At 36.8% G+C, this 26,771-nt stretch overlaps 1 protein-coding gene across 5 annotated transcripts in view; it reads left to right on the top strand.

The window, feature by feature from the left end:
• Positions 1 to 26,771, top strand: part of CDH12 (cadherin 12) — a 1,106,066-nt gene that overhangs the window by 719,428 nt on the left and 359,867 nt on the right. The window lies entirely within an intron of this gene.

The raw sequence follows: 26,771 nt of genomic DNA, 5'->3' as shown, positions 1-26,771 counted from the left end.
ATTTTTCTGGTCAAACGCAGAGCAAAGTCTTGTTCATGGGCAAGGATAAGCTTGACCTATTAAACAGGGAGAAGGTCAGCAGAACTAGAATGCAGGAGCCAGAGGGAAGAGAAAGCAATTAAACTCAGAGACATAGGCACAAGCTGGATTATATAATATTCCTTTGGGTCACCATGAATTGCTGAACTATAATCTAAGTGTGGTAGAATGCCAGTGGAGGGTTGGAAGCAGGGAAGGGCATAGTCTGATTTAACATTTAAAAATAGTCACGAGTTACAATGAGAAGAACTTGTGTTAGGGAGCAGGTGCAGAATACAGTTTAGGAAACCACTGCAGTAATTCCCCTGAGAAACTGATGGCTTGCCCTAACATGAAATGTGTGATAGGATTAGAAGTCACTGCACATATTAATAAGGAAAAGTCTACAGTTTGCTGATTGATTGATTACAGGAATAGAACTAATGAAAAAGTTCAGTGAATTTTAAAGGGTATGAAAGAAGCCTCAGCCTTATTCAGAAGCTTTGGGGACTGATTCATAAGAAAGAAAAACAAACAAACAAAAAATGATGACAAAGAGAGAGTGGAAAACTGAAGGATAAAAATCATATTTCTCTATATTTATGAAATATTGTTACTATATAAAAATAGACTATGTAAATTATTGAGACATTTCTTTTTCTCAGCTTGATTTGTAACTATTTTATCCAGGAATCTAGAGAAAATGTTAAACTACATTTCAAAAGTTTACTTAAGATAATTTTGATAAATTTCAATGATCAGATCAAAGATTTCAATAAATTTTCTCCAAAACTTTTTAGTTGATATTGTGAATTAGTCATTCATTCTTTCATATATTCACATCTTCAAATTGATTGAATATTCATTGAGGAGCAACGCTATATCAGAAAATAACTTAAAAGCTTGTGAGGTGACTGTATCAGACCAGTGCCATGTCCCTGATATCAATAAATTTAATTTAATTTAAATAACTTTGCAAGATATTTAATCTATTTGCCATAAAGTTTACCTGACCCCTTTTTCTAATTTATACATTTAACTATGCAAATTTAACTTTGGTGCACGTGAGTTGTTCTGGAATACAGATGCATGACTGATTTCAGATCACTGATACCAGTAAGATTTGACAGACTACCACATTTCCTTTATGATGAGGTTGAGAGTGGGGGAGAAACTTTTATGTAATTCTTATTAATTAAACAGACCTTGGCACTTGGTTAAAATTGGATATATGGCAGATGCTTCTTTATAATACATGAAATACAATGCAATCTAAATTTTAATTTTTTAAATTTTGCCTTAGTGCAAAAAAATCTTAATTATATTTTTGACCATGAGACATTGACTGTGAGGACAAAAATATTTGAAAGTGTGTGTATCTGTGTGCCTTCATTGTACTTGTGTGAAAATTGTTGTAATGATGTTACTGTAGTTAGAATGGTGTATGTAAATTGGCAGTTACATATATATATATATATATATATAATATATATATAATATATATAATATATATATAATATATATACATACACCCTTTACATACTAGTTGGATTAGATTAACCCAAATCTACTCATTTTCTGGAAATGAATTGGATTTTAACCAATACATATGATTTTCAAGATGTACTTTTTTTTCAGATCTCAGAAATTAATTATATGTCTGGACCACTTATTGGATGGGGAAAAAAGAAACATATTATGATTCTGTGCTAAGTCACTCAGTCATGCCTGACTCTTTGTGACCCCATTGACTGTAATCCACCAGTCTTCTCTATCCATGGGATTCTCCAGGCAAGAATACTGGAGTGCGTTGCCATTTCCTCTTCCAGGGGATCTTCCTGATACAGGGATTGAACCTGACTATGGTTCTAGAAAAAAATAATTTCCTAAAATTTCACTCTGACTGAAGTGGATGAAAGGGCTAATCTTTCATAGATCCCAATCATAGATTTATTCATGAATAGAAGTAACCTGAGGACACTCTAAGTAAAACTATGTGGATGTTAAAGTGTGGTCTAATGGACAATCAATAAGTCCATAAATATTCTGAGAACCTGGAATGTACCAGTTTACTGTCCTTTTTGGATGACAGTCTTTCTTTGGTACTTGTGACAGCTTTTTCCTGTTGCTTTTTTTTTTTAACTACTCAGCAATTCCTTCTCAAAGTCCTATGCCAGCCCCCCTTCCTCTACTCAGCAGAGACTTCCTATTTTCCTACTGTATAGTATAAGCCTGGGTAATCTCATTTATCTCATGGCCTTAGTTATCATCTATATTTTGTTGAGTCCCAAAATGGTATACCCCCTGGTCACATTCAGCATGAGAATGCCAGACCTAGCATCTCCACTTGTGCATCTCAAGGCACATCTTGTCCCAAACTCAAGCCTTATACTTAACCCAGATTTACTCCTCCAATATTCTCTGCTTTAGTTCAGGGTATCACTATTCCCTAGGTTTCTCATTCTGTGAGCCTGTAAATAATATTTATGTGATAGATTCTGGAGCCAACACTAGACTTTGAAAACCAGTTCACTTACATGGCTGGATTTCTTTGGGAAAGCAATTTAGTATGTCTATGCTCACTCACATATGATATTAGCATAATGGAAACACCACCTCTTATGGTATTTTGTAAAGTAGATGAGCTAATAAATTGGAATCATGTGAAATGTCAGCCTGGATATATCACAAACTGGAATCAAGATTGCCAAGAGAAATATCAACAGCCTCAGATATTTGGATGATACCTCTACAGTGACAGAAAGTGAAGAACTAAAGAGCCTCTTGATGAAGTAAAAGAGCAGAGGGAAAAAGCTGACTTAAATCAGTATTCAAAAAACTGAGATCACAGCATCCAGTCCCATCACTTCATGCCAAATAGAAGGGGAAGAAGTGGAAGTAGTGATAGATTTTCTTTTCTTGGGCTCCAAAATAACTGTGGATGGTAACAGCAGCAATGAAATTTAAAAATAATTGTTCCATGAAAGGAAAGCTATGACAAGCCTAGACAGTGTATTAAAAAAACAGAGACATCACTTTGCTGACAAAGTTCCATATAGTTAAAACTATGGTTTTTCCAGTAGTCAGGTACCAGTGTGAGAGCTGGATGTAAAGAAGGCTAAATGCTAAAAAACTGATGCTTTTGAATTGTGGTGATGGAGAAGATTCTTGAGACTCACTTGAACAGCAGGAATATCAAACTAGTCTACCTGAAAGGAAATCAACCCTGAATATTCATTGGAATAACTGATGCTGAAGCTCCAATAATTTGGCCACTTGGAAAGAGCCAACTCACTGAAAAGATTGTGATGCTGGGAAAGATTGAGGGCAAGAGGAGAAGGGAGCAACAGAGGATAAGATGGTTAGATATCATCACTGATTCAGTGGACATGAGTTTGAACAAACTCTGGGAGATAGTGAAAGACAGGGAAGCCTGGCATGCTGCAGTTCATGGGGTTGCAGTCAGACCTGAGTTAGTGACTAAACAACAATAACTGGTACCAACAAACGTTGTATAAATGTTAGCTATTACTTTTATGATTATTTTTATCTGTATCTTCCCTGACCCAGCCTTTTTAACATTCAATTAATCACCATGTTCTCCCATTTCTAACTGCAAATGTTTTGTTCACCCTCTTGGCCACCCCCACCATTATCTACCTTCCAGTTGCAGAACTACTTATTTTACTGACCTGCTTAATACTGCTTGATGGTTTCCCAAAAGTTCTAGGGAAAAGATCACAATATTTAACAGTATAAAGTCCTTGCTAACCAGCTTGTCCTTAGTCTACTTCTCATCCATAATATGTGCCCATTACCTTCTGCTCACTAACCTCTTTACTCCATACACTTCCAGTTCCACTAAGGAGCTAAAGGTCTTCTCTTCTCTTGATGACATCCCATTTACTTTTAAGTCTCAATTAATGTGACTTCTTACAGGGACCCTCCCCAAACATCATCCTTTCCCAGCAGACTAACTTGTTCCTTATACTCACAGGGACCCCATCCACTTTCCCTTCATAGATTATACCACCAAACTGATTAAGTAATAATCGAGGTAATTTTGTGTTCATGCCTTTCTCAAAAGTAAGGTTGGAGAGAAAGAGAGAATCATGCCATTAAAACAGAAATGGAGGTGCAAACATAGAGTATGTCTACATCCTTCACTTGTGGACACCGTGAAGAAAGAAGGTAGGGTGAGTTGAGAAAGTAGCCTTGACATATATACACTATCCTATGTAAAATAGATAACTAGTGGGAAACTGCTATATAATACAGGGAGCCCAGCCTGGAGCTCTCTGATGACCTAAAGAGATGGAATGGGGGGAAGGGGTGGGAGACTTCAGAGATAAGGGATATACATAATTATGGCTGATTCTCATTGTTGTACAACAGAAGCCAACACAACATTGTAAGACAACTATCCTCCAATTAAAAGAAAATCACTTTATCCTTAGTGTCCAATGCATGGTTTTACCATATATATGTTCAATATACATCCATTCAATTAAAGAATAAATGTCTGGCACTCTGCCCTGCTCTCATGGAGATCACAGTTTCATAGGAGAGAAGAGAGGCAGCAGAAACAAGTATAAGTGTTATTAAAGAGCTGTGTGTCATGATGCTCACTAGGGGGACAGTCCCTAGCTTCATCATATGCATTCAATCTAATATATATCATTTGATGATTATGCTAGAATATGCAAAATATATCTTTAGCCAAGAAATGATCACACCTATGTTTACCTTGGATAAAGGTAATGTGAGATAAGGATGTAATTCTATAATTATGAACTAATATTTGTATAATTTTAATCACTAATATTTAAGACTTGATTTTCTATGCTGCTCCACATATAGTATTTCTCTGCCTCCACCCAGCTAGCCACGGAAAGGGGTGACCATTTCAAGAATTTGTTTAGCAACATATTTCTGAAAGCCCATTTGGTCCAGCTGCCTTTCATTTGTTTCATCAAGAGACTGAGCAAATCTAAAGTAGTTCTTCATGATGAATTGGCAGGGAAGTGCCAAGATAGTTTTATTGCTTAGCAACTTGGCAGTAGGAAATGTTAAAATATTACAATCTCTCATATCTATGAACTGAGACAAACTTGCGACGGATGGCTCTCAAGCTTAAACGTGATTAAGATGCAGCCACATGGCGTGGCTTATATTTTGAGCTGGTAGGAGGAAGATAAAGAAATTGGATATTTTGAAATATATTCATAGTAATTTCTCAGGAAACCCTCTCTGGGTCGAGTCAAATGCTAATCTAAGGAATTAAACTGTCTCCATTTTGATGTTGATAAGCACCACAATTCCCACTGATCAACGGGATTTCCTCTGCTTGGGAAGGAAGGCTACATCTACTGAAAAATTGTGTGCCAAGTAAAATCCAGAGATAAACAACTTCATAGAAGGGAAACTGACAGTTTACCATACATTTCCAGAATTTAAAGAGTTGTTGTGGTTTGCTTTCTTTTCGTGCAAATTATGGAATGGATGAAACTGACAGAGTGATGACACCAGCTAAAGGGAAACCTAATGTAGTCAGTTATTGCAGATGCCTTATCACGCAGCTCTGCCAACACGCATGCTTCCTGCAAACCTCCTCCAACTTAAACACACAGGCTCTTCGTAACTAACTATGCTAACTTTGCCAACTGATTGGTGGCTTTCTACTGTGAATATTCGCCTACAAAGGAGCAAATATTAAACGGTAAAGACAGGATTCTTTCAGTTAACCTGAAGATGACTTTGATAACTAAATCAAAAGAATGGAATTAATACACCCCAGTGTTCTTAACCTTCCAGAATTATTATTACTGGTCTTTTTTTTTTTTTAATAGAAAGAAGTAGTATTAAGGAGGAAAAGAAGATTTCGAATTTCCCAAAATTTTAGAAGAAATATGTCTAAACAATATCTGGTTACTGGAATATTTTATCTATGGGATTTCAAGTTATGATTGACATTAAGGATGAAAAATATTTGTTAATTGATAGGATTTCCATGTATATCTAGCCTATACTTGTACTTAGCTGCAGCCTAACAGAAAATAAAAAGATGGGATTTTCACATCAAAAATTGGAGAGGAATAAATTGACAGAGAAACACAATATTAAATTATGGCTTCTGTCTGCATAATGGTGAAATTAAGACCTCATGGAAATAGCTTAAAAATCTGTTTGATCTTACTCATATTCAAACATGCATTTGATCTGTTAATAATTAACTTAAATTTCCATTAAGCTTCTATTGAGTTCAAAGACAATAAAAAAAAAAAAGATTTTGCTAACTATGAAAAGAACACATTTATTTTCATGTGGCTTAATTTGCCCGAGTTTAATTTTTTTTCTTTTTTTTTAGACAGTAGTATAACCGCTTTAGGAGCAATTTTTAAGGGGGGAAAAAAACAAACAACTAAAATTTTCTCTAACAACAACAACAACAACAACAAAACACATTTAAATAAATCCACTTTTAAATACAGAATTGGTTTGTAAATATAATTGTTTTCAATCTTCCTATATTTTGTATTATAAAATTAAATGTAATAAAGTTTTCATTTTTTTCTTCATATTTTCAAAATGTTCACATTGCAGATGAAGTAGTTAGGCCATTTTATAACAAGTAATCTTTAGCACCTAAGTCTTTATAATACCTAAGTCAAGATAAACACTAACTTATTTTGTTTAAATTGTGCATGAAAATAATAAAAGACCACAAATGCTATTTTTAGTTTTAAAGGACAGGGAAGGTTAAGTTGAATTTAAATAGCAAAAAAAGAAAAAAAAAATCACAAAGGGAGCAAATGTTTAAAATCTGAAATATCTCTCGTTCTACAATGGAAATTTCATTGCTTCCATCTGAATGCTCTTTCCAATTCACATTCATAACTTTTTAATATACTTAAATGTGCAACTTAGTAGGATATAACTCAAATACCATGCTTATTTTTTTCTTTGGTTAAACAAAGTGCTGGTATCTTTCAAGATTATAATTTTATGGAATATGCAGTAGTGTATAAAGAGAAATTAAAAAAAAGATTATTCAGAGAAATTGCAAACTCATCTCTAGCCTCACCTTAATGAGAGCTCATTGCCTGTCTATAGAGCCCGGTTTTATTTAAGCAATTATCAGACTGCTTTATTTATAGTGCCCATGTGCCTGTTTTGGGCAGTGAGTTCTCCATAAATTACCAAAATAAAAGAATAGCACAAGAATAGTCCTTACTTTAAAAATAGATGCTATTCCAAGTACAATGGAAGGAGAGGAGTTAGGTGAAGATTTAAATTGTACCAATTACTCCTGAGAAATTGATGGGACAGATTGAGAGGAACACGTGTCTATGAAAGTGTGTGGTTATTTCCCGCAAGTAAAAGTACAGATGTTAAGGTGAACTTATAATAAAGGCTAACAGTCATTGAATCTAATCATTGGTAATCACTGAAAAATACCCAGGAGTATATTTAGTAAATGTCCTAAAGCCGCACCAAGCTTGTCAGTGTGGGGAGAGAAGGACAGACAAAAAAGACAGAGAGAACGTAACGGATATCAGTCCAAGGAAGTGCAAAAAAACCTATGTAAAGTTTCAGAATGATATCAATTATATAAAAGTGTTGGTCTAATATAACTTGCACAGTCTACTGACCCACGTAGAACTTATTAAAACATGAATGTCAATTACAGACAAAATATAAAACTAAAGCCTGTATTTTATACAATATATGTTTGCTGTCATGAGTACTTAGAAAAGTTACAAAGCAAGTACTGAGTTCTATGAGGCTCTTAGAAATAATAAATGTCTCTGCAAATAATACTGGAAGTTTGGGTTAAAGAGAGTTTTATACAGTGGTGCTCTCTATTAAGACTAACAAATCCTTAGATTTTAGAAAGATTCTTTAATTTGCCTTTTTTTTTTCTTTAGTGGCTTCAACACATATTTGGCTATTTGCTACTGATCATTTCTTATTCTCTGGCCTACAATTCCCTTGAGGCTCTGTGGTAAAATAGTCTGCCTGCCAATGCAGGAGATGCCAGTTTGATCCCTGGCTCAGGAAGATCCCTTGGAGTAGGAAATGGCAACCCACCCAGTATTCTTGCCTGAGAAATCCTATGGACAGGGGGGCCTGGTGGGCTAGAGTCTAGGGGTTGCAAAGAGTCAGACACAACTTAAGTGACTGAACAGCAACAACATTCAATTCCAGAATCATTTCTTTTCACCTAGATAAAATTTCAGGTCCTAAATGATACCACTAATACTATAGCAGACTGTCACTATAGCAGACTGTCTCCAATTTTTGTTTATCTTTTCAAATGACTCTTTCACTAAAGTACACATATATTTTTTTCTCTCCAACTCCATAGAAGTATTATCCAAGTAAAGTGGCTCAGTTCAGTTCAGTTCAGTTCAGTCAGTTCAGTTCAGTCGCTCAGTCATGTCTGACTCTTTGCGGCCCCCTGGTCTGCAGCACACCAGACTTCCCTGTCTTTCACCAACTCCCAGATCTTGCTTAAACTCATGTCCATTGAGTCGGTGACTCCATCCAACCATCTTATTCTCTGCCATCCCCTTCTCCTCCTGCCTTCACTCTTTCCCAGCATCAGGTTCTTTTCCAATGAGTAAAGTGCCTACCTGGGATTTAAAACTCTAAATAATTCATTAATATGGTAGAAACATTTCTGTGTATATGAGTAAAGCAGAAGTTATATCATCAATGGGAATATTAACTTTTTATATAGCATTATATGTATGTAATAGATTGACACAATCATGTGGACAAATAGACATACACAAGTTCTTCTTTGTAATGATATATTGATGCCAAATATAGACTTCTAAAAGATGTTTAGGGGCTATAATATTGTAGGGTTGCATGATTAATGAGCCTGATCCATACTAGAAGGAGCCGTTTTCATATGGGGGCATCGCAGAGCTAGCCACTCCTGTGCTCTCCTGGTTTAAAAGAGCTTCTATTGAATAAAACTGAAATTTTGCTTTCCCTAGTAAACACAATCCTTTGATCAATCTACCTGGAATGCTCTTCTTTCTTCAAGTGTCCCTATTACCACCTCCCAAATGGGATTCTCAGAATTTACCTCCTATTTAAGCTTATATCCCCCTCTCAACCCACCACACCTGCCCTCCCCGTCCCTTTTTACCTGCCTTTGCTCTTTCTATTTTTTCATGACTTTATCCCTTTCAAATACACCATTTAAGATACCATGTATTATGCAGGTGTTTCTTTGTTTTTTTCTTTCTTTCTTTTTTTTTTTTTTTTGCTATCTCCCTCCTTCAGCAGAACAAACTTTTCTGTTTAGTTCATCCTTGATTCTGAAGTGCTTAGATAAAAAGCTGGACCATATAATAATAGGTACAGATGAATGTATCTTGAATGAATGAATGAAAAATATCCAAATTGATGTGCATTTCTTTAAACCTCTCACTAGATGGGAGAGTATATTCCTTTGTATGCTTAGGTCTTTAACTTGATCTGTGGTCACCTTGAAATCCACTGTTATCTTATATAGTCTGTTATTAAAATGTTAAGGAAAATGCACATTAAAAATTGATTTAGTCATTTTCAGTCACCAGTAACTTATTGTTTAAAAAACAAATGCACCCCAAAGTGCTGTCAGTCCTTTTTCTTGGTTTGGTTTGAAATTTCTTTTCCCCCTGTATGTTCAGCCTCTTTAATGTGAATAACTGCTCTCAGTTAAACAATCCCACAGCATTCACAGTTGCAGGGTCGCCCTCACATTCTTTGTCAAAATGAAAGCTAAGTTAAAGACCCAACTTCCCTTTATGGTGCAATTTGTTTGCTCTTAGCCTGGATCGCTCTCTTTGCCATTTGATTTTCTCAATTGAGCAATTTATGACAGATTTTTAAGGCCTACTGTCCATTTCAAATAGCAGGTTTTAAAAACTCCATCATCATCATAAGCTTAATGAGTAAATGGCTGAAAGCTCAGCAGCTTGGTGGGGAAAGTGTGTCGGGGTTTGACTTCCTGACAGCCAGCTTGCTGCTGCTGTAATTAATAATGAAATGTCACATCTCTTGCTTTTTATGTGGAGACAGGGAAAGTGGCAGGGATACTGGAGAGAAATAAATTTACATTGTAGCTTTGTAAAGCATCCATAGCTTTAGGAGCTCAATACATACAAAATGACTATGAGATGACAGTTCCCCAAGAAAGTAGTTACACAAATATTTAAAGCTCTAAGCTGAAGAATCAGAACATCATAAGAATAAAAAGGGTGAAATGACACTTTCTTTTATCCCGTCCCTCCTTTCCTGATGCTTTTTTTTTTTTCTATCCAGCTGCTTATAAAAAAGATCAAAGATATACCTAACTTGTCTCCCTGAGTGAATCTATTTCAGTCAATATCACAGCCCACTCAATGTCACAGCTCACTCATTTTCCAACAGTGACACAAGTTCCTATCACACTCCCCTTCTCAGTTCTTCTGATGGGTGTCTCAACTCCACACCCCCATCCTAGAAAACATTTTATTACAAAAAGAAAGTGCTGGATGGTCCTCTGAATAAGCCCTGCCCAGTTAAGTCCATGCCACTGACTATTAGTCATGATTAAGTAATCATTTTTAGGTCAGCATTTTTAGCCTTGCTCTTCACCCAAAGCAGTGCCTCTGGACATCCTGCTTTCTCTGCCTGTTAGAGGTGATGTGTGGAATTCTGTCATCTTTCCATTTATGGAATGTGAAGGTGCCACAAGATCACAGAGGTCATACCAGCTCTGTGAATTGGTAGAAAAATTAGTACAGACTCTGACAATGTGAAGAAACATTATCTGATGTAAGAATCTTGGATAATAGCAATCTATATAATTATTTTTATAATTGATTGTTCTTTCTTGGTTTTCTCTGTGTAATCTGTCACACTGTTGCATTGACTGTTCAAGAAGCAATTGTTCTTTAAAGATTTTTTCCATTTCAAATCTATCTGAAAACCAAAGGAAATTATCTAGTTAGAAAAATTAACAATATTGTTTTACTAAATTAAATAATTTATTTGATGAAGGAGGCTGGCATGCTTTATTTTACTTGATTTTATTCTTGACAGAGGTATAGGTTTTGTTATGTTTTTGTGTAAATATTCAGATATAAATCCTGAAGTGGACTGAATGTTATGTCTCCTCCAAAGTCATATGCTGAAATTCAAATCCCCAATATGATGACATTTGGAAGCAGAGCATTTGGGAGGTTATTAGGTCATCAGGGTGGAGTCCTCATGAATGGTGTTAGTGCCCCAATAAGAAGAGACATGAGAGATCTCTTTGGTCCCATGTGAGGACAATGAGTGAACTGCTCTGTGAACTACTAAGCAGTCCTCATGGATTTCTGAATCTGGTGGTGTCTTGATTCAGACTTCTCAACCTCCAGAACTATGAGATATCAAAGTTTATTGGTTTAGCCACCTAATTTCTGGTATTTTTGTTAAAGCAAGCTGGATGGACAAGCCCAAAGAACACAAACAGTTTATCTCTTTTATTTATTCAAATTAAACTACATCTTTTGAGTTTAGGAGTAATTGTAAATAAATTCATATACAAAAATTGTCCTTGTTCTGATGCTGAGATTTATGCCTATTATTTTATTTAGAATTTAGAAGTTAAAAGTCTACAATCTAGTTGAGAACTAGATTAAAATTTGTTACTAATAATACTTAATTTGGATTGACTTACAGATAAAATTCTATATTTTATCTCCTCTGCCTTGTAGGCTTCAATTTGTCTTAAATAGTTTCTAAAATGTCAGAAGTGATACAATTTTCCCATAAATTTCTGAGTTGGATTTAGGGCAATGTGTGAGCTTCAACTTGAAATTGATGGATGGATATGGGAATTCACTAATGATTGCTCTCCAATGACTGACTAAAAACATACTCTCAGAGACAAACTTGCCCAAAGGTTAAATGATCAGAGATACTCAATGAGGTTCTTTTGAAAATCCTGATACCCTCTTCTAGTTACAAGAAACTAGTTAAAATAAAGAAATTCTTTAGAACTATTAAATAGAAAAATACATGGTATTAATTTGTCATGAAAGCACAAAACAACTTTATATCATGTATTGTCCACTCTTACTCTTTATGTTAAATTTTGGTTTGCCTATGTGGAATGATTATCAAAGTATTCAAATGAATAAAGTTATTTCAGAATTTTATCAATATCTAAAATGGCATAAAACACATTCTGGAAAGAATATTTGCTTTGCAAATGGAATTTGCGATAACTGAAGATAAATACCCTGAGTAAAGCAGGGAACATTGTCATAGGAGGCGGTGACTCTGTGACAGTATAGTTAGCAGCTGGGGGGGTGCTGGACCTGAGTTGTGTGGCCAAGATGGATGGACACTATGTATAACCTAACCACCTGCCACTCTTCCTCTTCTTCAATAGTCTCCTTCTCTTTAAATGATTGGAGGAAAAAAAAAAAAGTTTCTCCTGGGTCAGGCATACTTTTTCATTTTCCTTATATCTTATTACCACTTTCAGCTACCCCTGGAAGTTTACCTTTTTGACCTGGTAATAGCCTGGAACTTCCACATTGTTATTTGCCTTAAACAACTAGTTAACTGCCTCCCTCCCATGGTCCTCAATAAGTTTGCTATTTGTTTTCCTTATTTACTTATATATAAAACCCCTTGCACAAGGCTGCTGTATATTAGGTGTCACTGAAGCCTAAGACTAACTAAAGGAAAATAAATTATGAATCCAAAACCATCAACAACTTGAAATTATGGATGTTTAGTATAATGGTTCCAGGTGTCCTCTGGAAAAGAAATGCCATGTAAACACAACACTAAAGTGATTGGATGGCTGTACCCTTGTTCTTAGGCTTAGCTCCCTATTTGGAAGTCTGCCCCTCAAACTCTCTTTGATCTCTCTTCCATTTCAGAGAAGTTATTCTTCTCCCTCCAGAAGCCTTCTCCTCATCATTCCCTTATTACAACCAGAACTCTTATGTACCTGGAGTGGGGGCTTCATCTCAGCAATCCACTCCCAATCAAAGACTTCAGTATGTGTGTATTGGTCTATTTATCTATCCATCTATTATCTATATCTATCATCCACCTATCATCCACCTATCTAGTCTACCATCTATTTATCATCTATCTAGATGGGTTGATTAAAACATTAGTGTAAGGAAAAGAGTTCTTTAAGACAGAATACCCTATACAGATTTTGCAGGCCCTCCACAGTAAAGAAGAGCTTAAATTATTCTTTCCATCACTTTTCACCTCCTACTAATGTCCACGAAGGCTTAAGAGAAAGGGGGAAGTTTACAGTGCCTTTCAAAATAATCCAGAAACTCCTCAACTAGTAGAGAACCAGCAAAGGACCTGAGATTGTGGTATTTCTTTATATAGGGCCAGATCTAATTCTAAGGCAGGACTCCATCCAACAAATATTTCTATAAATCGAGAGGAATCAGTACATGAATTTCTTTTTTCCTTGGGTCTAGAATATCTGAAGAGTGTCTCTTTGATTTACATGAAACAGATGGAAAAATACTCCCACATGCTGTCATGGAAATAATTCTTTACTAATGAAATTTGGCTGTTTAAAATGTGTGTGTGGATGCAAGAGTAGATCCAGGCTAAAGATCTTTCTCTTTCACCAAGAAGCAGGTGACCTGGAAGAGAGGAGCCACTTGGTCACTCAGGAGAGAAATTTAGCCACTCCAGTTCTAGAACACTATGATCATTTGAGACTGGCATGTGGGGCGTAGACCACTGATGCTAATAGCTGATGCTAAAGCCAGTCCCATCCTGTCCCATGTCCTGTTGACTCAAAATAGATCAGTTAGGAGGCTTCCCAGGTGGTTCAGTGGTAAAGAATCCACTTACCAATGCAGGAGATGCAAGTGATGTGTGTTCAACCTCTGGGTAAGGAAGATCCCCTAGAGTAGGAAAAGGCAGCACACTCCACTATTTTTGCCTGGAAAATTCTATGGACAGAGGAGATTGGCAGGCTACAGTCCATGAAATCACTAAAGAATTGGACACAATTGAATACACACACATACAGAACAATTAGGACCACACAATCAAATGTCTGTATAGCCTGTGTACATGACTAATTGGTGAAGAAATATTTTGTAACTATGGTAGTGGTGTCTCATAAATTGGAAAACTAATATCCCATCTTCACACAGTGGTGGATGCTGGACTCCACATGCCTGCCTTCCCAGTTTTCTGTGATAGTGATTTTTTTGAATTTTTGTATAAGTTCTCTTAGTTAAACAGATGTGTGCACAAAGATTTATTAATATTATTCCAAATCTATAACCTGCCGAGTGTCTATCAACAAGTGAATACATAAATTGGATAAATTGGATAAAATAGATAAATTAAACATTTTTACAATGAAATATAGGACTTCCAAGGTGGCGCTAGTGGTAAAGAACCTGCCTGTCAATGCAGCAGATTTAAGAAGTGTGGATTCAATCACTGGGTTGGGAAGATCCCTGGAAGAGGGAATGGCAACCCACTCTATTATTCTTGCCTGGAGAACCCCATGAACAGAGGAGTCTGGAATACTACAGTCCATGGGGTTGCAGAGAGTCGGACATGATTGAAGTGACTTAGCACGTACGCTCGAATGCACAATGAAATATACTCAGCAGTAATAAAGAGTAGTGACTTACACACTCGTTTAAATAGATAAATTTCAAAAAAAAATATGCTGAGGTAAAGAAACTGGAAAAATTAATACATACTTATACTATTTACATAAAATTTAAGACCAGTCTTATCCATAGTGACAGAATCTAGGTCAATGGTTGCCTGTAGGCAGGGGCTGGGATGAGGATGGTCAGATGACTTTGGGTGGTGGGAAAGTTCTATGTCTTTATTGTGGAGACAGTTATCAGGAAGGATGCAGTTGTCAAAACTCATAAAAATATGTAATTAAAATTTTATATGAATTACACTTCAAAAATTATATTTTAAACCTCTTATACATTAATTTAAAATGTTTAGAGCTGGACTTTCCCGGTGATTGTGGTTATGATTCCACCTGCCAGTGCAGGAGACAAAAGTTCGATCCCTAAGCCGGGAAGATCCCACATGCCATGGAACAACTAAACCTGTGTGCCTAAACTAGACGCATGAGCGGGCTCACAACTACTCAGCCTGTGCTCTAGACAGTACGTTCCACAACAAAAAAAAGCCGCTGCAGGGAGAAGCTTGTGCACCACAACTAAAGAATAGACCCCACTCAACACGACTAGGGGAAAGCTCACACAGCAACGAAGACCCAGCACAGCCCCCAGATAAATGAATTAATTTGAAAAACAAATAAATAAAATATTTAGAGCTAAACATATTGCTTATTTTATATTTAAGCATGAATCTACTAAGCCTCAAAGGTGTTTGGTAGAATCTGGGATTATAATTCAGGTCTACTTAAACCCATCCTTCTCTTTCTTTTTATACTCAGGTTTTTGAGTCTAAACAGTTTCCCCTCTGATAAAGAAAAAAAAAAAAAACCTGAAAATATGTAAAAGCCTTACTTTCAAGCTCTTATCCTACTTTGCTTATTCTGTGCAAATTTCTTTAAATGATGATTGACATTTATTGCTTTTATATACATAATTCATCCCATCTCTTGCTTTCAAAGGTCCATCTCTACTCTTTTATTGAAACTTACAAAAAGAAAAATGTCGCTATTGGGCCTGAAGCTCCAATGATGTCAACTTTTCCAGTAATTGCTTTAAAAAAAAAAAAAGAAAACTTCAGAATTTTCTCTTTCTTGACTTAAGCTTTCTGGTCTTTCTTATGTCTAGGATTGTCTTTCCATGATCAAAAAGACCTTTTTTTAAAACCCTTTCCTGATTATAGTGTCCTACCTAAGATTTCTTTCTCATGCTCTTTTTAATTACTCTAGATCTAAAGCTTTTTTTAAAATGTATACCTTTTACTTTAAACTTTAAACATTTATTTATTTATTTGTGCCTGTGCTGGGACTCCATTGCCCCATGGGCTTTTCTCCTCTAGCTGTGGCAAGCAGGGACTCCTCTTAGTTGCAGGGCGTTGGTTTCTCATTTCAGCGACTTCTCCTGTTGCAGCGCATGGGCTCTAGGGTATGCGGACTTCAGTAGTTGGAGCACGTGGGCTCAGTAGTTGTGGCTCCTGGGCTCTCGAGCACAGGCTCAGCAGTTGTGGCACACTGGCTTAGTTGCCCAATGACATGTGGGCTCTTCCAGGACCAGGGGTGAGACTTGTGTCTCCTGCATTGGCAGACAGATTCTTTCCCACTGAGCCACTACAGGAGCCCTGGTGGTGATGGTGATGATAGTGGTTTAGTCACCAAGTCATGTCCGACTCTTGCAACCCCATGGACTGTAGCCCGCCAGACTCCTCTGTCCATGGGATTCTCCAGGCAAGAATACTGGAGAGGGTTGCTGTTTCCTTCTCCAGGGGATCTTCCCAACCCAGGGATCAAACTCTGGTCTCCTGCATTGCAGGCAGATTGTTTAACGACTAAGCTACAAGGGAAGTCCTAATCCTTTCTAAATGTTTATCTCTTGCCTTTTCTTAAGGTCATGCAACATGTAGAGTGTGGAATCTTGACATCATATAGCAAAGTCATCCGATCTCAAATTTAACATGTGGCATCTTCTTCTACCTAAGACACCTCAGACCTTAGATTAAAACTTCAGCATAAGCCTCAGCTCCTTCTGCCTTGCATCTCTGATGCAACTTTTATTAGTGAAATAATGGAATTTTTCTTGAATATGTCTCTCATGTCCACCATATATCTGTGATGGTTTGGGTAAAGAGTTTATATTTATTGTTATATTAGTGTTCCATCTTTCTTTTCTCTAATCCATCCCACACATTGCTACTAAGTAATAATGTCACTATAACAGAGCTCAGTTTACATCTTGTACTTTCTTGCCAGTTTTTAAAAGCATACCTGAAAAATTAATTTGAATCAAACAAAAACAAACAAATATTTCTTGGGCATCAGAAGACACCCTAATATGCTAAAGAGAAAGCATGAATCGATAAAAGAGCATGCCCAGTATCCTTATCCTGATGTTTGAATTTCTGATTTTCATTTCAACCAGCATTTTTTGTCAATTTTATTTTCAATAAGGGACTTTCAAACACCCATTGAAATAATTTTGCCCAGAGCTTGCCCAAAGTTTGTATTTGTGCTAGGAATTTTTCAATTCCTGAAATAATGATAATATTAAAACCCACTGTAGTATTTTTGCCTGGAGAATCCCATGAACAGAGAAGCTTGGCTGGCTGCAGTCCATAGGGTTGCAAAGAGTCAGACATGACTGAAGAAACTTAGCATGCCCTGTAAAACACACTTTTACACAGAGAAAACAGCACATATTTATAAGATAAAGGGATGTGCACATATGCAAATATCTGAATTCCTAGAACATAATTTAGGAAACTTCTTTAAGAAAAAGGTAATCAGTTTTGTTTAAAAGAAACAATTTTTATTTTATATTGGAGTATAACTGATTAACAATGTTGTGATAGTGTCAGGTCAACAGCAAAGGGACTCAGCCATCCATATACATGTATCCATTTTCCTCCAGACTCCCATCCAGGCTGCCATAGAATATTGAGCAGAGTTCCCTGTGCTATACAGTAGGATATTGTTGGTTATCCATTTTAAATATAGCAGTGTGTACATGTGCATCCCAAACCTCTGACTGTCTTGTTCCCTCGTCCTTTCCCTCTGGCAAATATAGACTTTGAGAACAAATTTATGGTTGCCAAAATGTATCAGTCTTAACTGCTTTTTTAAAATTTTCCCCCCAAGAGGAGTTCTGAAACACTAGCGCCTCCTATAAATTTCAGCAACTCCGGCTCTCAGTGAGAGAGAAGTGAGGGAAATTTCCCAGTGAGAGAAAAACTTGGAAGAACAAGTATAATTTTAAAAATACTACTCTATTCCAATTTTAATATTTATCTTGTCTCCTCATGTTAAATTTATGTTTACAGTAAAGGGTATTTAAAACAGGACATATTTGTTTACCCCGAGGGATCATGCCTTCAAAATGATTGGGTAACACCCTTTTTCTTTTTGTCGTTTGTGTGAAATAGGAGAGCTATTTTTGAAATGTGTAAAATAATATCTATATTTAACAGAAATAACTTTATGTCCTGTGAGTAGTTAAAAAAAAACAACAACAACAACTAGCTGGACTATTTCTCAAAGGATTACATTTTGCTTGGCTGACAATAACAGAAAGTCTCCTTGCTAGGTAAATTTGTCAATTTAGGAATAGAGTGCATTATCTTATTGAGTTTAATCATGCACCCTCAGCATCTATTATTCCTATTAAGTCCAAGTTCAACTTTCACCTTGCCCTCCTCCTCTTCTAATTGGCATTGGGCAAATCATCTCTGGTCAAAATCAGGAGCTCATCTGTCCGTCTCACCCTGAGTATCAATCCAACAAAAGAGTGAATCCCATTAGCATCAGACTCGTGACTAATAAATGCAAAGGTCCAGTGAAGAGCAATGATGCACTTTGGCTCCTCCATCAATCTCTGGCACCTCAGAAGCTAAGTGAAATGAACAGTAGATCATAACCTCTAGCTTTCATAAAATGTCCCAGTAGGGATAGCATATTATACACACAAAATGCTAATGTCAGGTCATTACAGCAGATGTTTTCCAAGTCAGAAAATGCCACTGCATATCTAATTTTACTAGTGAAACAAGATTCAAACATATACTGACTCCTTATATTGTATATTACCTTCCTAATATCTCACTTAATGCTATTCCCAGACTTGCATACACGACTGCTGCCTTCTATGCTGCTGGAAGCCGATGGAATTCCCTACAAAATCTATGACAGCACCTCAGATAATAGAAATCTTACCAGTTCTTAGATTTACTTGCATAATCGTATATTCTGAAAGTGTAGGAATAAATCTGAAGTTTTAAAGTGCTTGGAACTTGTGAAAGACACAGATAATGTTCAATGTGAAGATTTTGGAGGGAAGAAAAGTAACATTTTGGTTCATGTTCTGGTTCAAAATACATTTAATATCACCCTTTGGATTTTTGTATTTAATACTATTTCTCCTGAAATAGTATTTTCCATTTAATTATTTCTTTTCCCCCTGCTTTCTTCCTTGATTTATTTCTAACATCTTTCTCTCTTCTTTGTAGTTTCCTTTTACATGTGTTTATTTGAAAAAGCACAACGTAACTGTTTTTGAAAGACTCAGAAATAATTTCTATGGAGTGCTATGAATATGTAACACCCCTGCCCACATACACACATTTTGAGAATTTGTATCCTTTTCTGTAAAATTAGCCAGAAGTCCCTTTTTTAACACATATTCTTCTGTTCATTCTTTCTTTGATTGAATTTTGGTTTTCCCAAAGCATGTCTTTTAACACTGGAATGAATCACGGTAGGAAACAGGCAACCCATTTAACAGCTTTTTTATATGGTGCTGAGAAAATAATGGAAAAATGGTCATTCTCTTAAGATCTTGACAATTAGCATTTTGGTGCTTGTAAGGCCTGTAACCAGTTTCTTTGACTTGTGCAAGTGTCTGGGATAGACATAGGGCTGAGGCTGAAGAAATGGAGAGTCTGCAACCCTTTCGCTAATAGAGTTATTGCTTCTTTTACAAATAGAATAAATCCTGGAAGTATATCAAATACATACGAAAACTACTCATCAGCAGGGAACAGGACATTTGTATAATAAAACAAATATTTCTTGATAATTATTGCTTTTTATATTGTACTAAAAAATATACACAAGTTATTTACATGCAATCTGAACTGATGATTTCAACACAATTTATGCTACCTTGAGAAATGTACACCAATGTCCTTCACAATATGTATAGAATATCTGCCATCCTTTTAATATCAAATCAAAAAAAGGTGCCCACAGCCAATGACTTTTTCTTGGCACTTCATAAGACCTAGTAGCAGAAAGTGAGGTGCAGAACAGAACACATTAGTTTTTATGTCTCTGAAGGATGGGAGGACCACTTAGCGAGCTGGTGACTCCAGTTTGTCTATAATGTCATCTAATGTTTCCGAACCTGAAGAGCTAAATGTGTTTCCCTAAGTGCTTCACTTAACACCAAGGAGCAACTTAGAGTCTTCAGAGAATAAAATCAATTATTTTAATGTATATAAATCAATTTCTATGTTTTCACACCCAGGTCTATGCATACGCTAACTCTAGACAGTTTTATTAAAATCACTGGTATGCTTCAAACAAAAAACACTATGAATTTTGAAACAAAAAATACTAATATAAAAGCAGTTTGTAGAATTTGTATGCCAAAATCTGAGTGAAATGAACAGCCTTTTTTAATCCCAGTGGAAGCTGAAATTAGCATCTAACTTCTCATCCCAAGACTCAAGAAGTGTCATCCAGATCCAGTATAATTTGGGGATAAATGAAAAAAAGAATCAAGTGGTCAACACAGGGCTCTTCCTCACAGAGGGTGTTGGAGTTTGGCAGAAAATGATAAAACTGTTTCAAGGACCTCATTGTTGTTCTTGAAGTAAGAATGGAGGTGAGAAGTAATGGCAACTAGGGGAAACACTGGAGGTGGTTCACTTGGAACTAATGTCAACATGGAGACACAGGAGACTCAGGTCCAGTCCAGAAAAGTGGTGGAGGGTCTCCTCATAGAAATTGTAAGTACTTTGTAAGAGCCAAGTCTAAGATCTTCCCTGTAGCTCAGTGGTGAAGAATCTGCCTGCAATGCAGGAGACTGATTCAATCTCTTTGTCAGGAAGATCTTCTGGACAAGGGAATGGCCACCCACTCCAGTACTCTTGCCTGGAAAGTTCCATGGACAAGGAGCCTGGTGGACTACAGTGCATGGAGTGGCAAAGAGCCTGACAGGATTGAGCAACTAACTTTCACTTTTTCACTTTCAAAATCTAACATAAGCCACTCACTCAGCTGGGACTGAGTAGAACCCATTCAGAGAAGGCTGAGCAGGGCAAAGCAAAGCAAAGCAAAACTAAACAAACAAAGAACATGGCTAGATCAAAGCTCCAACCTTGAAAATGTAAACAATAAAAAAAAAAGTTACCCAGACATCTGGAAGCAAAGAGGGATATAAACATCACACAGGAACAGACAAGACACCTTGTTACATGCACATTTTTTTTTTTAATGTAGAGAGAAAGAATGCAGTAATAAAATTCCTAATGACAGTGTCACATTAACTCCCTTCTTAGCTGAAGATCAGAATAAATATCTCAGGCACTTATTCTGAGGGAAATAGTCACCCAAGGCCTGGAGGGATAAGGGAGAAATTTCTGTCCCTATACATTCCGGGAGCAAAGAACAGGACTGAGGTGAACGATTAAAACACGCAGATGAAGATCACATCCAGTGTGAAAGACAGTGTCTATATTTCAAGAACACATTTCAGCAAACCAAAGACAATTAAATTGTGCTGAATTTTACTTTCAGTGATATCCAATAAAAATAGGAAATCCATGAGCACAGACATCAAAGGTGAGATGGAAAGTGTAAGGGGAAGGCAAAGATATGCATAGACCTAAAGAAGTAAATGTCTGATAAAAGCTATTGCAGAAATTACAAATCACTGAAGAAATCAAGGAAAATAAAGCTGGTAATTGTTTGAATGCTCCAGTTTGGCAGAAGAGAAACCTGGGTTCAGATACTGTCTGCCATTTATAACAGAAATGACCTTGTCCAGATTATGAAGACTTTCTAAACACCTGTTTTTCTCATCTTTAAAATCAGGATACTAATAGCATCTCATTCATCTGGTTGCAATGATGGTTGACTTAGGGCATGAATATTACTTAGCACAGAGCAAGAAACAAAGAAATGCCATTTTGTTTTCATTTTAATGATTTGTGCTTTTTGTATTTTACTTAAGATTTTATTTTGTTAGAGCAGTTTTAGGTTTACATCAAAATTAAGGGGAAAGCACATAGATTTGGCATATAGCTATTGCTCCACACATTCATAGCCTCCTCCATTATCAACATCCACATTCAGTGGTGTATTTGTTACAATTCATGAACCTGCAGTGATGCATCATTGTCAACCAAAATATGAAATTTAAGTAAAAATTCACTCTCGGTGTTGTGAGTCCTGTGAGTTTGGACAAATGTACATTTGTGTCCATCATTATGATACCATACCAAGTATTTTCACCAGCCTGAAAAATTTCTATGCTCTGTCTATTTATAAATTTCCCACCCCTGACCCATCATCCAACCCCTGGTAACCATTGATCTTTACACTCTCTCCATAGGTTTGCTTCTTCTAGAATGTTACATGGTTAGAATCATACAGTAAATAGAATTTTAAGATTGGCTTCTTTCATGTAATATGCATTTGTTTCCACCATGTCTTTTTATTGCATGAAAGTTCACTTATTTTTAGTGCTGAATAATATTCCATTGTCTCAAATACCACAGTTTATTTATTCATCCTCCTACTGAGTAACATCAGGATTTCTTCCAACTATAAACAATGATGTAATAAGCACTCACATGCAGGCCTTGTATAGACATCAGTTTTCAGTTCCATTGGATAAATACCAAGGAGCATAACTGCTCAGTGGTATGAGTCTCTTTGGATTTGTAAGAAAACTGCCTGTCTTCCAAAGTTGCTATACCATTATGCATTCCCCTGGCAATAAATAGAGTTACAGTTTCTCTACATCCTCATCAGTATTTGGTATTGCCAGTGTTCTGGATTTTGGCCTTTTTAATAGTTGCATAGTGGTATCTCATTGTCATTTTAATTTGCATTTCCCTGATGACATATGATAGAGGGTAATGTTGAGCTTGTTGAATGAGATAGGAGTTTTTCCTCTGAAATGGGCTACACAGGTGGCACAGTGGTAAAGAATCTGCCTGCCAATGCAGGAGATGTAGAAGACATGGATTCAATCTATGGGCCAGAAAGACCCCCTGGAGAAGGAAATGACAACTCACTCTAATATTCTTGCCTGGAAAATCCCATGGACAGAGGAGCCTTGGGGGGAGGGCTATAGTCCATGGGGTCACAAAGAGTCAGACACAACTGAGCAACTGACTACACATGCCTTTCTCCTGATTCCATCCCATCCTCTGAAAAAGACTGGATAGGATTGAGACAGGAAGGGGGAAGGGCACAACCTTTAAAAAATGACATAGCCTGAGGACATGACATAAACTGGCTAGAACAAAATAGGTACAAAATGGCGGACCTACTTCGGCTAGACCTTGACCTTCAGTATACACTCATTGTAACACATGAGCAAGCTAAATGAATACCTACAAGAACAATGACAGTTCCAGGACTGACCCTAAAATGCCAGATCCAGAGTCTGTAGTCTGATAGTGAATTAAATCTTGGAAATAGGGCTTTGGGTAAAATAGAAAATGAATGACTTTATTGTTTTGCCTAGCAAAGGGAGGCACAATGTGCTATAACTCTCAATGCTGTGTCTTGTTCTAGAGTAGGTAGTGAGGAATCTTCTAATAATGATTCAAAGAGGACCTGATCAGTTTGTGAATATACTTCTGATTAGTTGGTGGTAAAGTAAGTGTGAGTCAGCCTCATCAGCCTTTTTGTTGCAACCAGTCATGGGTCTATATGCATGAGGGCAACGTATTGTTAACTTCTCTAACCTGGTATGAAAAGAAAGTGAAAGTCTTAGCCTCTCAGTCGTGTCCAGCTCTTTGCGATCCCATGGACTGTAGCTTACCAAGCTCCTCTGTCCGTGAAGTTTTCCAGGCAAGAATACTGGAGTGAGTTGCCATTCCCTTCTCCAGGGGATCTTCCCAACCCAGGACTGAACCCTAGTCTCTCACTTTGCAGGCAGATTCTTTACCATCTGAGCCACCAGGAAAGCCCTAACCTGGTATGGGTTTCAGTATCTGCAAAATAGGTCAGATATTGCCATATGTGTCCCTTGAGGGTGAACCAGGACCTGGCCCCAAGGTTGCATTATTATTTCTTTTTTTTTTTTTTTGCTTGTATTTATAATTTTTTTTTTCCGTTTGTTTTTATTAGTTGAAGGCTAATTACTTTACGTCATTACAGTAGTTTTTGGGCCTGGTGCACTGGGAAGACCCAGAGGGATCGGGTGGAGAGGGAGGTGGGAGGGGGGACTGGGATGGGGAATACATGTAAATCCATGGCTGATTCATTTCAATGTATGGCATTATTATTTCTTGATTGTTCCTCTCTTGTCTCTGTATGCCCTCCCTTCCCTAGTTAGTAATTATTTGAACCTGTCCATTGGAATTCAGGGCAGGTCATGGAGTCTGAATGAATCCTGTTTCCTAATAACAAGAAATGGAGGACACAGAAAGGCTTTTGGGCCCAGGAGTCCCCCCACCCCGGGGGTCCGGCTCAATTTCACTTTTTCTCAACATTTTGAATATTTCTCTACTCTTTTTCAGCCTGCTCATATTGCATAATGTTCTCTGCACCTTCCAGATCTGTTGTTTTGTGTGTGACATTTATTTGGGAAAATCTTTAATCACTATTATGATTTCAAATATTTCTTCTATTCTCTTTCTTCTCGTCCTGGTATCATTTTATGTATATAAGATTTTTACAGTTGTCCCACATACCACAGCCCTTCACATGTCTTGGATTTTTTTTTTTTTTTTTTGTCCTCTTTGTTTTGCAGTTGAAGAATTCTACTGATAGATCTTCTAGCTTAGGAAATTCTTTCCTCAGCCGGTGTCCAATCTACTAAAAACCTGTCAAGTGCATCCTTCATTTCTCATATACTATTTTATCTTATTTTTTAATCTCTAGCTCTTTTTGTTTCTTTCTTAGGATTTTCAACTCTCTGTTTATATCACCCTTATGTTCTTGCATGCTATCTACATATCCATTAGAGTCCTTAGTATATTAGTCATAGTCTTAAATTCCCAATATGCAATTTTAACATCCTTGCCATGTCTGATACTGGTACACGGTCTGTCAAATTTTGTTGTCTTGGTCTTTTAGTCTGAGTTGTAATTTTCCTTTTTCCCTTTCTTTCTCTTCTTTCCTTCCTTCTTTCTTTCTATTGCTAGTCATGATAGAATATGACTATATAGAAATAATATATAGACTGTATAGAAATAATGTCTACCAATACACTTTTAGCAGTGTGTTGGTTAGATGTGAGGGGATGGGACTCATTCTATAGTACTATGATGAGATCTTAGTCTTTTAGTGAACTCCTGCCCCTGGGCTGTGAACTTCACAAATGTTTCTCAGGCTTTTTTTTCCCTCCTCCTTTTTGTTGGGACAGGATGGCTAGAGTAGGCTTGATTTGGCTATGCCCCTTCTCCCAGGAAAGAGGCTAGAGCCACCAGTGGTTGACTATTTCCCTTTCCCAGAGCAGTTAGTCTCTGATAATATCCTAGTAGATTAGGCTCTGATTAACTGATTTCCCCTGATGACAGGCCTTGTTAAGAAGAACAGTGCACTGGCTGGCCTATTTCAAAATTGCTGCTTTTCTCCTCCCCTTACTGGAAGCCTAAGGGGATTTTTCTGTGAAATATTTTCTATGGGAACCTGGTGAAGCTCCCAGAAGCAAATGTCACAATGCTGTGTGGGGGCTGTGTATTCTGGAGCTTTTTAACTCTTAGACTTGTGCACTCTGAGCCCCAACAGTTCATCACTTACAGTTCAGGTTTTCCTACCTTGGTGCTGTTTCCTGGGGAGGTTTCTGCTCATGACTCCCAGTTCTGTGAAGCTAGGACTCCCTATATTCACTTCTTTATCTCTCTAACTTTGAGGACAGTAGTTTGTCCTGTGTCCTCCCAGATCCATGAAGAACTATAGATTTTTCAGTCTGTTTGTCATTTTATTTGTTGTTAGGATGGAGTATTGACTCCCAAGCTTCTTGCTTAAGGAATCAGAAACTAGAAGTCCTTTCCCAAGTCTTTAATAAGGTAAAAGAAAAATCAGTCATTTGTATGCCTAATAAGCATCCTAAAACATGAAATATCTCAATGAACTTTTGTCCCATTCATAAGTACAAAAGTGGGGTGGGAGGGATGCATATAATATAGGTATAATTGTAAAGTCTGAATTTTTAATTTGGGATTAATGGAAATGTAAATCCAGTGTTTTACTGTGGTAATTTTATAATTTTGTAATAAGCAATTACTTTAAAACTGTATTTATATATAGCACTTTTGCTAGAAGTACAGAAACAGTTTTCTGTCACCAAGTACTTATTCTTCTGTTATCTCTCTTGTGACTTTACAGAAAAAAATAAGCTTGTGACTACAAACTCATTACATTTGTTAAAAAGATAATCTGTATGTTTAATGTATTCCTTGGTGGCTCAGTAGTAAAGAATCTGTATGCAATGTAAGAGACTCAGAGACATGGGTTTGATCCCTGGGTTGGGAAGATCCTCTGGAGAAGGAGATCCACTCCAGTATTCTTGCCTGGAGAGTCCCATGGACAGAGGAGGCTGATGGGCTACAGTCCATGGGTTCACAAAAGAGTCTGATATGACTTAGAGACTGAGTGCGAACTTGTTATGGTTAATTGAATAAAGGAACTGGCATTTAAGGAGTAGATAAAGTATGCTTTATCCCAATTGATCCCAGCTCATTTTATAAAGCTGAGATTGTTTTCATTAGATAATCATTCCAATGAAGAATAAAAGAGAAAATGAGCAAAACCATTTAGGCAACCATTACATCTGATAATGTTCCTTCTTAAATAAATTTCTTCACATCAGTGTATTTTTTTTCCATTTATT

Source organism: Odocoileus virginianus, chromosome 14, assembly GCF_023699985.2.
Source record: "Odocoileus virginianus isolate 20LAN1187 ecotype Illinois chromosome 14, Ovbor_1.2, whole genome shotgun sequence".
Classification (NCBI taxonomy): domain Eukaryota; kingdom Metazoa; phylum Chordata; class Mammalia; order Artiodactyla; family Cervidae; genus Odocoileus; species Odocoileus virginianus.
The sequence above is the reverse complement of the archived record's forward strand: the minus strand, read 5'-3'. Positions and strand labels throughout refer to the sequence as shown.